Consider the following 13,223-nt stretch of genomic DNA (forward strand, 5'->3'; position numbering starts at 1 on the left):
GGGCCAGGATGCGTGTATAACCGCACCGCAACATTAAACCCCCTGAGAATCGGAACACGGTGCGAATCGTGAATCCCCGAAGCTTCGACAGATAGACACAGCGAAGCTGCTCAATGGAGAAATTAAATATCCATGTTACGTCGATCTTGCATGGAGAAGAAATTAACGTTGCGTCGAAAGATCAGCCTTTGGAAAGTCGAGGGCTCTTTCGAGATGATCAATTCGACTGTACGAAGACGACGACGTTATTAAAATGACCGTGGATCGTATCGGAACGTGTATAACTAATTCATGAATGGATCAAACAAACCCGTGGCATTGCGTTTGAGAATAGAGATGACCGAACTCGATATTCAATATCAAATAAAGTGGAGAATCGCGAGGATGATTCTGTGTTTGCACTTCGGCGGGTTTCCAGTTGACCCGTATCGCCTATCGGTGTACAAAATCTGTGTAAATAACACGTAACGTGCTCGTGATGTAATTATATCAGCTCACCCTAGTTCGGTGATATACTTTGAATTTACGCCAATTTCAAGGATTAGGTTATTAGTTAATTAAACCGTTAACTCTAATACCCTGTTCATGATTCAATTTGAAAGTAAGACGCACTTGGGCGATGCTAATGGCCTGTTACAGCTCCAACACTGCAGCGAATCTGCGCCACACGTACAGAGACACACTTGCTTTGGTCAATATAATAATTCTAACTCGATATGCAGGCTACCAAACTCTAGCTGATTCGATTATTCAACTACCGAATCATCGGCCTCATTTACAGTTTTAAGCAAATTAAAGCCTGAGTAGCAGCCGCGATGCGCGAGGCCTTCAACCGTGTCATATTAACAAACGGATCACTCCATTTTAGAATGAAATTTTAAACCTCCGTTTATAACGCAAATATATACTCAACGCAATAGTCTCATGTGTAAATTTATTAATGTCGGCCTATCGCCAGCGCAGGCCATCCACAATGGCTTTTTAATACAAAAAGGCTTTGAGTAATGCAAAAAGTTCTGATTGATTTCTCAAATTCTCCGGAAATTTAGCCACCAGACACTCATAAGACATCTCGATTGATTTTTGTCTGACTTCATCAGTCAGTAAAAGTAACTAGTTACCGAATAATCCACGCGTTCATATTTGCATTGACCTACGTAAAATTTATTACATAAAAAACCCTGGAACTTGCAATTGAGCGACTACAAAACCACCAACGATTAGTAACGATTTACGTCAACGAGCAAAACACTTTGCGCGTTGGGGCGCGTGAAATTTTACTGTCAATTTATTTGGTAGTTGTACAGCTTTCGCGATGGAAAATTACCTCTATCAGAATTCCTCATTAATGTAGCCTGTGTACGGCAGAACTGAAATTTAGGTTTTGACACTGACATGTTCTGAATTCTAGGCAGGCATGGTAATGCCGTGTGGGGTTAAGGTGACTATCGAGTTTCAAATAATTGTTCGTCATCGTTGTCTCTCGGAGTTGAAACACGACGACCCCCGAGATCTCTGCGATACAGGGTTCAAGGTTGAAATGCGTTGACGTTGATGAAATAAACCTTCTATTACGCATGTAAACAAGGTTCTGAAAGTATGTGGCATTATGTCTATATTATACCTTACGAGGGACAACCGACAAACTTTCGTCTATTTTTCGGTGACATAGACCAAGCGTCAACCGACAGGGGTTACCTTCAGATTTTTAGTCGCGAAGATGTTTTTTCCATTGATATGGTTTAGGTTGGGTTGGGCTTAGAAATTCACATCTTGCGCGGAAAAGATTGCCTGTGTCTTCAGATTGAAGAGACACCTTACCGCAATTTAAAATTCGAATTTGTTCACTCGTCAAAATTCCGGCAGGTCGTGCAATAGCTAACGTCAAATTTGCATAATTTACCTCATACCCTCCGTCGTGAATGGAGATTTGGAAACTCCGGTCTGCAGGGTGCGTGGAATGCCCCATTGGGGAATGTTCGGGTCGAGAAGTGCCTCAAGTTGAACCCAATTTGACTATTGCCTGGGTAGAAGACACGGGGAATATCGGAAAATCTCCAGACTGGATAGTTCTAACCGGCATATGTGAACTTGAAACTTGTTCAACGATAAGTGAATATGAAAGTTGCCATCAGGATAATTACAAATTCGACGCACAACATTCTGCTTGGAACATTTTTATGATTCGTTTGAACTGTTTTAATACGTTTATACGCTACTGGAGACATAGATATGTTGTACTCAATTACGTAAAGCCGCAAATATCCACGAAGATCATTTTAGAACAGACTGAAAGATATGGGTTACGGGGATGGGAGGGATATCTTTGACCAAGATTCAACATCGTCCAATTAACTAAAACCTGCCCAGAGTGATCAAGGGAGACACGACGAAGTAACCAAGTCCGTCTTGTTCAAAGCTTTGTCTCGCGTTGTGGCGAGAAAATGAGAAGATGAAACGTGCGGCAGCTTTTGTAGCCAAGTGTCACGTCGCTCCCCTACATCGTTGTTGGGATCAATCGATAAAATCAAACGATGTATAAAATAGATGGAGGAATGAAGTTCTTAACCACACTTGCAGAGATATAGGAAGCCACAGTTCTAAGCCCACGTGTGCCATGTGTGAGTACCGTTATCTTCATTTTTGTCCTATGACCATGGAGATGCGTTACAAAATTGTATCCAGTAACTGCAACAGCGATACGATCTTCTACGCATACGGTGAAGGACTCTTTTATAATCGTTTGATGAACCTTACACGAAATGTGAAATGAAAGTAGCACGAATTATTAGATTCGCGGACGTTGACCTAGTTCATACTGAATTGTTTTTTCATATGTCGAGTAGCGTTCCAATAGGACAGTGAAGTTCTGATCGTAGCGAGGCTGTAGAAACCTACACTGCGGAAGTGACTCGGACGATTTGTTTCAGATGATAAACAGATGCGATGAGCTCAGGTTTTGTAATTTATTGTCCTGATAACGCCTTGAACAAACTGTCTCCCATTGTCGGCAGTAGAGTCACCATATTCTGTTTAACTTTAGAAACTATCGATATCACTGTTTGAATAGCTTTTGCCAAATTTGCAACACCGAAGCTTCCGTCTCGGCGTGAATACTGAACCCTGAAAGACATACCAAAGCGTTCACGTGTTGTTGGTCCAAAACGGTAATATCCAAGGGTGGGAAATCCTGCGGTCAACGCTGGGTGTCATTTACATGAAAGCTTAAGGATTAGTTGGGGGACGGAAATTTATCGAGCAAGTGACACGAGGGAAAGAGAGAATGAGAGAAAGACACGGCGGTCGACGCGTTGTACCTCATTTCGCGCTCTGACGATCGGATCCATTGAAGCAAATTCTTGATTCTCTTGCGTCATTTCCTCTTTCCTAGTGTCGCGAATAACGCACTTGACAAGACAGAATTTTTAACGGCAATGAAATCTTTCACCAGCCCAACGTGCAGCAGGAAACCATTAGCCCCGAATCACAACTTCAGTGTCAACTTACGAAACCCGCACGATAAGGGTCTTGTCCGTGGTAAGTAGTAACCCTCATCTGTGACTTATCTCGGGCTATCAAACCTAATAACATATCTGCAGAACAGACGATGAATACTCCCGGTTCTAATCGGGTTTTGCCGGGGGTTCTATCCGTCGAAACGTTGTAGATCAGCTCGGTTCATACCCTGTCTAATACCTCCCTCGTCTTGCATCGCGCGCAAATCTCGGTATGAATATCTCAATCTCAAGTATCAATAATGGAATTAATGCCCACCTGGGACTGTCGGAATTCCAAATTCATGCAGCTCCGCGAGGACTGGCGGTGTGTGGTTTCTTCCTCGGTATTCTCCTCGGGTCTAACGAAGGACGCTAATTCCGTCAGGGTGCACAAGTGTTTGCCCAGACCTTCCGTTCGGCACCCACCATTCGCCATTCAGTAACCGGCAACCGACGGGGACTCGCGCACTTCCACGGCAACTCGCTAATCGCGTACAGTACTCACACAATTAACGTAATGCCAGCTCCCGACTGCTTATATCCTTGAATCTATGAGGGCAAAACTCGCGTAAGGCCCCGGGGCTCGGAGGTGGAACAAGGCCGGGTCCTCACGCGCGAACGAGCCTAGACAATATCATCTACGCCACTCCCTGTAACAAGGCGGCCTTGCCGAGGCTTGATTCTGACATAATCAGAATGGGGGTGAACCGGTGGACGTGTCTGAATGTTTCTGCTGATTTGAGCAGGGAAGCTGAGACCTCGTGTCACCATGCTGCGGACGAAATCACAACGGATATTGGAATTAGCTACGCGGCTGATGATGGAATATTGGACCAGATGTATCGACGAAACGAGGTTTCGGTTAGGAAAACGTACTCCAGGCTTTCATTTGAAGCTTAAATGTTACGGTGACGTGGTCGGTAAAGACCAGAACCATTAAGCGATGAATAAAATCGCCAAGGTCTTAACTGCAGGTTCTTTGATGTAATTCATCTGCGGGGTTTGGAGAATTGGATGTTCGTACGGAGCTCCTTGAGAGAGAAAATTGTTTTGAACCTCCTTTTTGCCCCTCTGCAGCGGGCTGCGAGGAGTGAAATTTGGGGAACGCGAACAAAAAGACCCACAGGATGTTTCCCCTTTTTCTGGAATGATGCGAATTCTTTTGCTTGTTTGTTCACAAACTTCTGAAATTCAGAGTTTTTTGGAATTTCGTCTACAGGCAAGGCTTGATCTCTTTGAACGACACTCTCAAATCGTATTTAAAAAAATTTCTATCGCTCGGTTCGTCATCGCGTACTTGAATCGATATTTTAAACTGCCACAGCATGTGTATGTAAATAAATAATCGCTAATTGCGGAAACTTCATTAATTTACTATTTCTGCTGGTATATGTTGCGTATATGGATTTATAGCAAACCGAGTGTCGATAAAATGAAGAAATTTATATCCTGTCGAGATCTACGACTTTATTACTGTAATCAGGGTAAAGAGCTCGGCTAAGCTTTCACCCAAAGCAGAAACACTTCTCTCATCTCCCTTTTCCCCATAACTCCGGGTTCTATTTACCTGCAAGGCTTCTGTAATTTGGTAATGGGTGAATTTATGTTACCCGAAGTAATACGCGACTGTACAGCGGCAACGAAAGCGCGCGGTGAGTGGTGGGTATATAAATCAATAGAAGAAGCTGTTAGCAGGAGAGTTAAACCGGCTTGGTATTACACATGCATATGTATGTACACTGGTTATACGTATATACGTATATACGTATAACCAGAATTAAAATATCCATCTGGTCTTCCGCAGCTCATCAACGAGCCGGGAGTTTAAAAGCCGATTCGAACAATCCTATCTTTTATGGAGTAAAATCCAGCCGCGTTATTCCCAAGCGAGAACTCTCCTTCCCCGGTGGCGGGGAAAACCGCACCGCAATGCCGCCGCCGACCGCGTAAATACTCAAAAGTATTATAAACCAACCGTGCGTCGGTTCGTAATTAAATTTCACCCCCATCGTCCACTGAGAATTCACCCGGATTAAGGAGCCTCGGAGTCGCCGAGACGCGCCATCCTGGGTCATCGGGTTCCTGCACGAGCCGAGGTTCACTCACCCATAATGGATCCTCTGCTGCCAAACGGGTTTCGTTCGCTACTGGTGAAATTATCAATTATCTCGGGTAACGCCAGGGGTCTGCCTCGAAATATGGGAACCTTGCCGTCCTCGAGGGTCGCCTCAAGACTCATCTTCCGCCGTCTGTTGCCTTCTTACCCCTCTCTGTCTCTCTATCTCTATCTCTATCTCCATCTCTCTACTCTTCCCGTTGGAATTATAATAACGCTTTAATCAGCCTCTTAACTACCCTCGACCTCCGCCGTGTCGTCTTCTAACTACCGTCTAACTAGATTGCGTCATTGTAACTGTATTACGCGGATGCGATAGGGAAATGACGTGATTTTACTCCACCCTTAATTGTAGTACCGATTTTCCGCCTCTCAACCCACCCTTATCAGGGCTTAAACCTAACTCGTTGTCTTTGACATATTCGAAAACTCGATCTCAGGCCGGGATCGGTTCTCCTCCAATCTTGGTTCGTTCCTTCTTTCCACTTTGCTTAACTCGTATGAATTTATACCGTCATGTCATCGAAAAAACACCACTCGACAAACGCGTAGATCGTCAGGAGTATCGCTCACATCGAACATCCAACTTCTGAAATTCCACTAGATTGCGTAACGCACGTACTCTTTGAAAATAAATTGACTAATCCTGAAATGATACAAGTTCGACCACCAAGTCGTGATCTTCGAACTAGTGTCTGACATATGTGGCGTATCAGCATTGCGCCTGCTTAAGAAATTCCTGCGAATCTGGTATAATTTATAAATCCAACGTGAAAGCTCACGGGCGTTTTCTCTTTCTGATAGATCGCTTTCATTTCCAATTTTTTCAAGATAACGTACACCACAAGCCTAATAGACACGGATTCTTCTCTGCCATTCATCGATATAAGCCAGAAAAATAATTTTGTGATTCGCTCGGTTGGTTAACGAGTTCACGCTTGCTGGATCGACGGATTGCGTGCGAAACGAGACAATAGATCACGCCGATTTTTGTGTGAAACACTTGTGAAGGCTGCCTTAGCGGATTGTTTTCGCGCAGGTCAGGTGCTTTTTTACCTCGGAATTGATTTGTTCTTTTATGCTGGACGGTCGGTATATCCGCGGGAAAGAGTGTCGGCATTTACCTGCAATTGTCAATTCGGAGGGGTGTCGTTGTTTTATCTGTCACTCTTAATGCGCCGTTCCGAAAGCATGGACTGGTAGGAATTCATGGGAAGGCTTGATAATACATTCCGAAAATGTAAATTTCCCCTGACAGTTATGAGGCGTGGTCGGTGTAGTTAAAGTTTCAGGATACGAATTAAAGTGATGGATGATAATAGCTCTGTACGTATACATTGTACTTTTATTTTTTCCTTCGGTGCTTGCGGCGATCTTTACTCACTGTTCGCCGCACCCCAAAATTTATAAATTGTAAAGCAGGTCTCTCGGGCAGCTACAAAACCCGCCAAAGGACTTTCCCGCTTCCCTGTAATACTTATCTCGAGAAAACGAAGTAGAAACGAATTTTTCGAATCCCTAAGTATTGAAAATGTCAATTTCTGAAAATTCATAGGCTAAATGAACATAATTTAAAGAATTTTAACACCTCGATCATCGCCGCATCGTCGTTTCGTTTTATTCTTTTAGTGAATCTGATCGCGAGACAAAAGAACCGCCGATTGATTTTTCCATCTTTGTTCCGTTCCGTTAAACGTCGTCATCTTCAGATGCTGTGAAAACTAATTAACGCTTATATAGGAATTCGAAGAATGCTGGGCGTGGTTTTCTCGTAGAAGAAAAGCTCGAGCTGTATTTACCGGTTTTGTCAGCTAGCAGGAGCGTCTCGGAAGAGGAAGTGGGTTGCGGTTAATAGTGGGTGGAATAATTCAGGGTGAACAGTGAGCCAATTAAATCGAGATAACCCGTCAGCCGCAGTTTCACACTAATAATCAGTAATAGTCGACGCATAAGAGTTTGGCAGTAAACCAGAGACCAGTAGTTTCTGTAGAAAAAGCTCACCGAAGCTCCTTCCTTTTGCCGCAATATTAAAACTCGAGTCAAAACATTAACTTCGCACGAATGCGTTGGAAATTTTGTTTTCAACTTAAGCTTTTCGGTCACTTTGCTTGATTTTCGTTAAAAAAAAACTCACTGGAACTCGACTTCCACATAATTTTCGAATATATTCGCGAAATCGCTATCTCAATCATAATAGTAACAATCTTGCGAAGTATCCTCGAGAAACCTCCGTGGGGAAGCGAACAGAGTCGTCCAACGTCTGAATCCTAACTTGCGTTTCTTTTTTCATATAATTAATTTTGCGGAATCCCCCCGTAATTAGGTTGGAAGCAAAAGTTTTTAGCAATGCTAATTTCACCTCGACTCGTAGGTATCGGCATTGTTTTATTTGAGAGGAAACTTCTGGCTCACAACAAGACGAGTCGGCTCCCCTACTTCTCGTTCCCGAATCTGTTATAAGATCCGTTAATTACGTAGTTCCGGAACCGGAAATACCGCCAGCGAGCGTTGTGAAAACATCGCATGAAATCAACGAAAATGTTTTCCCCATTCTCGATGAGTCCCGAAGCCTGTTTGACAGGTGGCCACTAGCCGCCGGTCAATTACAGTTATTACACCGTGGCAAGTATTACCGTGGTCTTTTTACGCCCTTAACGCGGGGAGGGATCGCGTCCATGACCATAAATTGCGCCGCCTGAACTGCCCGTCCAACCAATCGGGGATCGAGCCTCAGAGCCTCAAGCCCATTACGTTTTATGTACGGTACAGTGATTGTGAGAGAGTGAAAAGAGAGGAAAAACGAAAAGAACATTTGTTTATCCCATGAAGGTGTACACGGTATAGGAATACTTGAGTATAATCAGTTTTTCCGGGTTACGGGTCGTTCGGTTCGAATGAAAGATGATAATTTTATCTCCAAAAAGCAATCGATAAGCAAGCGGAAGAATACATCAACATGTTTAATCGTACCACGACGGCGTGCGATTTGATAAAGAGTTCGGCGGTGATAAGGTGGGGTCAATGAGCGAGCAGCATCGCTAACGTTATAATATACGTGGGCCACATAACGTGTCGTGTAACGGGGTCAGAGATTACGGGGTCGCAGAAACAGGGCGCCGGAAATGACTGTGTTGTGGATTCGGGAGGTGCCTTCCTTACATATACGCGGGAGATTACGAGTAAATTTGAAATTCCTCGGGTGAAGCTCGTAAAGTGTCGCGAATGCCGTGTTTCGGTCGCAGGTACTCGGAATGTTCCCTGAACGTCCTCCCGCCCTTACGTACGACTATAACGGGCAGGAAACTCGTCCTTGACATCTGCAGTTTGCAGCTATTGGCGGGTTACGTGAGTAAAGAAATTTCGGTTCCTCTTTTACTGGAAGAAAAAATCCGAGTTTTATTACACCCGCGGTCGCGTCTCTTTTTCGTTTTCCTTTTTTGTTTTTCCGTTGTTGTTGTTGTTGTTGTTGTATTTTCTTTTCCGTTCTACCTCGCTTTTCCGCGTCCGGTTTGTTTCCTCCGTGCGGCGACGCAGCCAATTCGAAACCGGGCCGATCTTATGGCTACATGTGCGGCCAATGGTCCATCTGAATCTGCACCCCGCCACCCCAACGTCCCTACGACCGAGTCTTCCGCCTCACAATCTGGGAAAAGCTCTGCGTATATAGAATTGAATTACTACGAACACCGCGAACGGTTATTAACGGCACGCGCACGCAACAAATTTTTTCCCGGAATCTCAATCTCGATATTAAAACCGAAGATGGCGTAATTTGTTACGCGTGATGATGCGGTGCAGTATTTTAACAGTTCGTCAAATTACAGCGAACTGTACGATTGCTCTCTCACTACATCCAATTCTATGGTTTTATTATCACTCGGGTATGTGCGCGGTATTTTTACAAAATTGCTAATAATCAATTTTGCAGAAAGTTAAGAGCTTGAATTTGTTTCTCGACCGTAAAATCGTTATACTTGGATGATTTTATTCTGTGCAAAAACTTATAACCGAAAAGTTAGTCGAACTTGGATACAATACTCCTTTACCTCGTATAAAAGAATCACAATGAAATTTAAATTACTTTGACTTTTCTGACCGCTCCGCTTTCCTTTATTTTCAGCTCTCTTTGTGATACAGCATTTTTGACAGTGGATATCTATTCTGTAAATTCTAAGCCTTTCGATCAACTTTTGTAACTCGGGGAGACTTTTGCGATTTTATGAGGCGTAATTAACGAGAACCTCAGGACTCAGATTCTTTTTCACAACTCTCAGTTTCTCTGAAATTGACTTTTTTGAACATGTAGAATGCACCAGATCCATGAAGAGGAAAGTGCAGGGAGACGGAAGATTCTCTGAAATTTACCACACAAGCACGTTTCCAAATAAGCGCCGCTCTAACAGTTTAGCGGTAACGCCGCGTAGATAAGACGCTGACAACCCACAGACGTGGAAACCCGCGGGTGCCCATCTCTCGATGATAGATAGACCAATTGCCTGGGAATGGGGGCCTCCATACATCATCATGATGGTCAGTTTTCCAAAGAGCGAAATATCTCTTCACCAGCACCGAGATGTGTAGAAACATCAGCGATTCTCGTCAGCAGCCCAAATTGAAATCAATCTCGACAAGAATGCTTCATGAAGTCCGCTCTTCAAGTCTCCATCCAAGTCAGAAAGTTGGTGTATCGTATTGTGTGAAGGAAACGAAACACGGAGAAGACGATCACTGATTTACAATTTTACAACGACTCTCAAGAACGTGAGGTTGCCAAACATACATTCACTGTTCTTCATCGAGGCGATCTCAAAGCTGCGAACCCCGACATTATACAATCGACGATTGATCAACTGTTCTTGTTTTGGTTCTTATTAGTTATCGAAAAAATTCGGGGGTTTGGTCAGATTTTTTTCTACATATGCCGATTAGTTTTGGGAAATGAGCGCGAGGAAATTCCGACGAGACAAAACTAAGAAGAACCCTACTGAGATTTCTATGATTGCGAATAAGAATATGGACTGTACGTGGGTAATGAGAGTATCGTTTGCAACAGAGGGAAAAATTCTTTTCGCTTCGTGTCCCACCCGAAGCAAAAGTTACGCGAGATTTCTATTCGAGTGCAGAAAACTACGAAGGAAGACGTATAAAATTGTATACCGATACTACTTTCTTCTGGAGAGTTTATTGGATGGTCGTAGACTCGTGTAGTGCGGCATGGAGTGGAGTTGAGTGGAAATAAAAATACCCCTTGTAAGAGAAAATATCACGCTGCAAGAATGCGCCTCGTACTTATTGTTGAGTATATTTATATAGATATTGCAGGGATAAAAACTCTTACCCGTGAGAAAAAATTTGTTCCTCCATTCGGCCACGGAATTTTTACGCAAAATGTAAAGGAGCGAATTTTCAGTCTGCGTCGTCGCTTTCGGTGAGAAATAAATAATCAACAACGAGTCTCGAGAGGGAGCTTTCGTTCGGCCGTGCCGTTTGTTCTGTGGAAAAGTGCGTGCAGGTAGACAGGTTCGTATCTACTGCCTATTTAGCGGAGTAGAATGTAGGGTGTATATATATGTATACATATAAACGGTTTAAACACTCGTATCTATAAATTGAGTTAACCCCATTGCGGGACTTTCTACTCTCTTAAATTAATTGCCTAATAAAATGCCTGCAACCGGACCGGCAATAATCGTTAATTCCAACAATTTGGAAGTGCGAAATTTCAGTCGGTAGATATTCAACCGCGGTGTTTAATAGCGTCAGGTTTATGTCATGGTTTGGATAATTTCAAATGTTTTCCGAATATCGTACGCTTGCAAAATTATTCGCAGAAGAAAATATCTGAATAGGCAATTTCATTATCGGCCATAAAATTTCAAAATTCGCGTATCAACAATCGCGCCCAGCTCTCGGTGCGCAGCTTAACCGCACAGTCGGCAAAAGTTATCGGTGATAATAACGAGAATCGACGACCGTCACAGACTCGGATCGATCGACTACGGCCAGAGTATCACTCTGATCTGTTATTAGGTCGAACGAGATAAGTCCGTCCTAACTCAATCGAACGAAGCCCAACCAGACCCTAAACTAATATAACTTGACCAAATTCTCCTGGTCGAGTGGTGGAGCTCAAGTGGTGCGTTTTACTTAACTTATTCTATAAACGGGACTGAGCCTGCAATGGGTGATGAAGTGGTTCGATTCACCTCGCCTCCTATTATTATTCATGTCGCAAATTAATGGCAATAACGAATAAATATGCACATTGCGCGCACTCGAGTCGAAAAGCTTATTTATAAAATCCCATACCGCTCGTCGTCGTATGTACGTGCAGTTAATCAAGGTAGTCACATGTTATATATCGCGCAATGCGTTCTGACCTGACGTATTATTTTCATTAGCCCGGCAGCAAGTTCTGTATTTTAATTGGTTTTATAATTAGTTCCGAAAGTTCGCTGAGCGTCAATATGGGATATTGTTAAAGTTCGTAACTTATATTTCCTCGTGCAGCAATCAACGGTTTGTTGCCTAGACACTCAGCGGGCAGGACAGGCTTCATTACTGGGCCAAGTACTATGCAAATGGAGTCCTGCAACGTTTCGCGCATTATACGTATATGATATACATTTATATGTAATATATTATACAACGCCGATATTCCTATTCTCGCAATATTTTAACAACGGAGACAATCTAATTTGCATACTTTAATATCGCCTCGGGTTCAATTTATATTTGCGTATTTTTTCGATGAATCCACCCCCGATATCGCCCCTTATCCTTCCCGCAGCGGTACCTTCGCCAACCTTGAATGCGGATCGAACGTTTCGCTGTTCCTTGTTTAACGAAACAATCTTGAGAAGGGTTAACGACCAATCCGAAATATCTTTATCCCAACGCAAAGCGTCGGGTGATCGCCGTAATCTCCCATTCATCCTCTCTGCACCCTGGATTATCTTCCAAAAATGAAATTCAGACAAGTTACGTTCGCTCCTCTTCCCTTTTTCGACCCTTGCACATCCTTTCCGGGATCCTGCAAAACGACGCGAAGAAATTGAGCTCGCGAGCTCGCAGGTAACGAATAACCAAAAATAAAGGAGCGGAATAATAATAGAGAAAAACACTCGACAAAAAAGTTTAACCGCTCTTAATCTACGTCCCCTTGCCAAGCTTTGCCAAGTCCGTGAATCGCTGAAGCAGCAGCCGCATCCGCTGCTCGGCTCTTCACGTTCGGCCTACAGATATATTCAATTCGCAACACATAGACTCGACATCGGTTGGTTTCCGGTCCGGTATATACGGACCGACGTACCGAAACAATGGAACGCGCTTCCTCTGGTTGTACGGAATCCTGTACCTTCCGAGTTTCGCTTCTGCGGGTCAAAGACCAGAGCTGAATGCACTGCGGGCCAACCGAGTTACACACAATGTTTGAGGTTCGATTGTGCCGCATCAAAGCTTTCTCGTACACCCGATGAAACGAAGATTATAAATTTCACGACTTTGTTTTTTCCTAAAAGTTTCACACTTCTCTTCGGTGCGGTTGAACAACAGATCCGTGTAATTACCTACCCGTGGTGGAGAAGTCACCGGTTCCTGTTGTAGATTAA

The 13,223-nt window shown here is 43.6% G+C and overlaps 1 protein-coding gene across 2 annotated transcripts in view; it reads left to right on the forward strand.

The window, feature by feature from the left end:
* LOC124213753 (TWiK family of potassium channels protein 18) overlaps nucleotides 1–13,223 on the forward strand; it is a 207,326-nt gene that overhangs the window by 112,763 nt on the left and 81,340 nt on the right. The window lies entirely within an intron of this gene.

The sequence above is a fragment of the Neodiprion pinetum genome, chromosome 3, assembly GCF_021155775.2.
Source record: "Neodiprion pinetum isolate iyNeoPine1 chromosome 3, iyNeoPine1.2, whole genome shotgun sequence".
Lineage (NCBI taxonomy): Eukaryota > Metazoa > Arthropoda > Insecta > Hymenoptera > Diprionidae > Neodiprion > Neodiprion pinetum.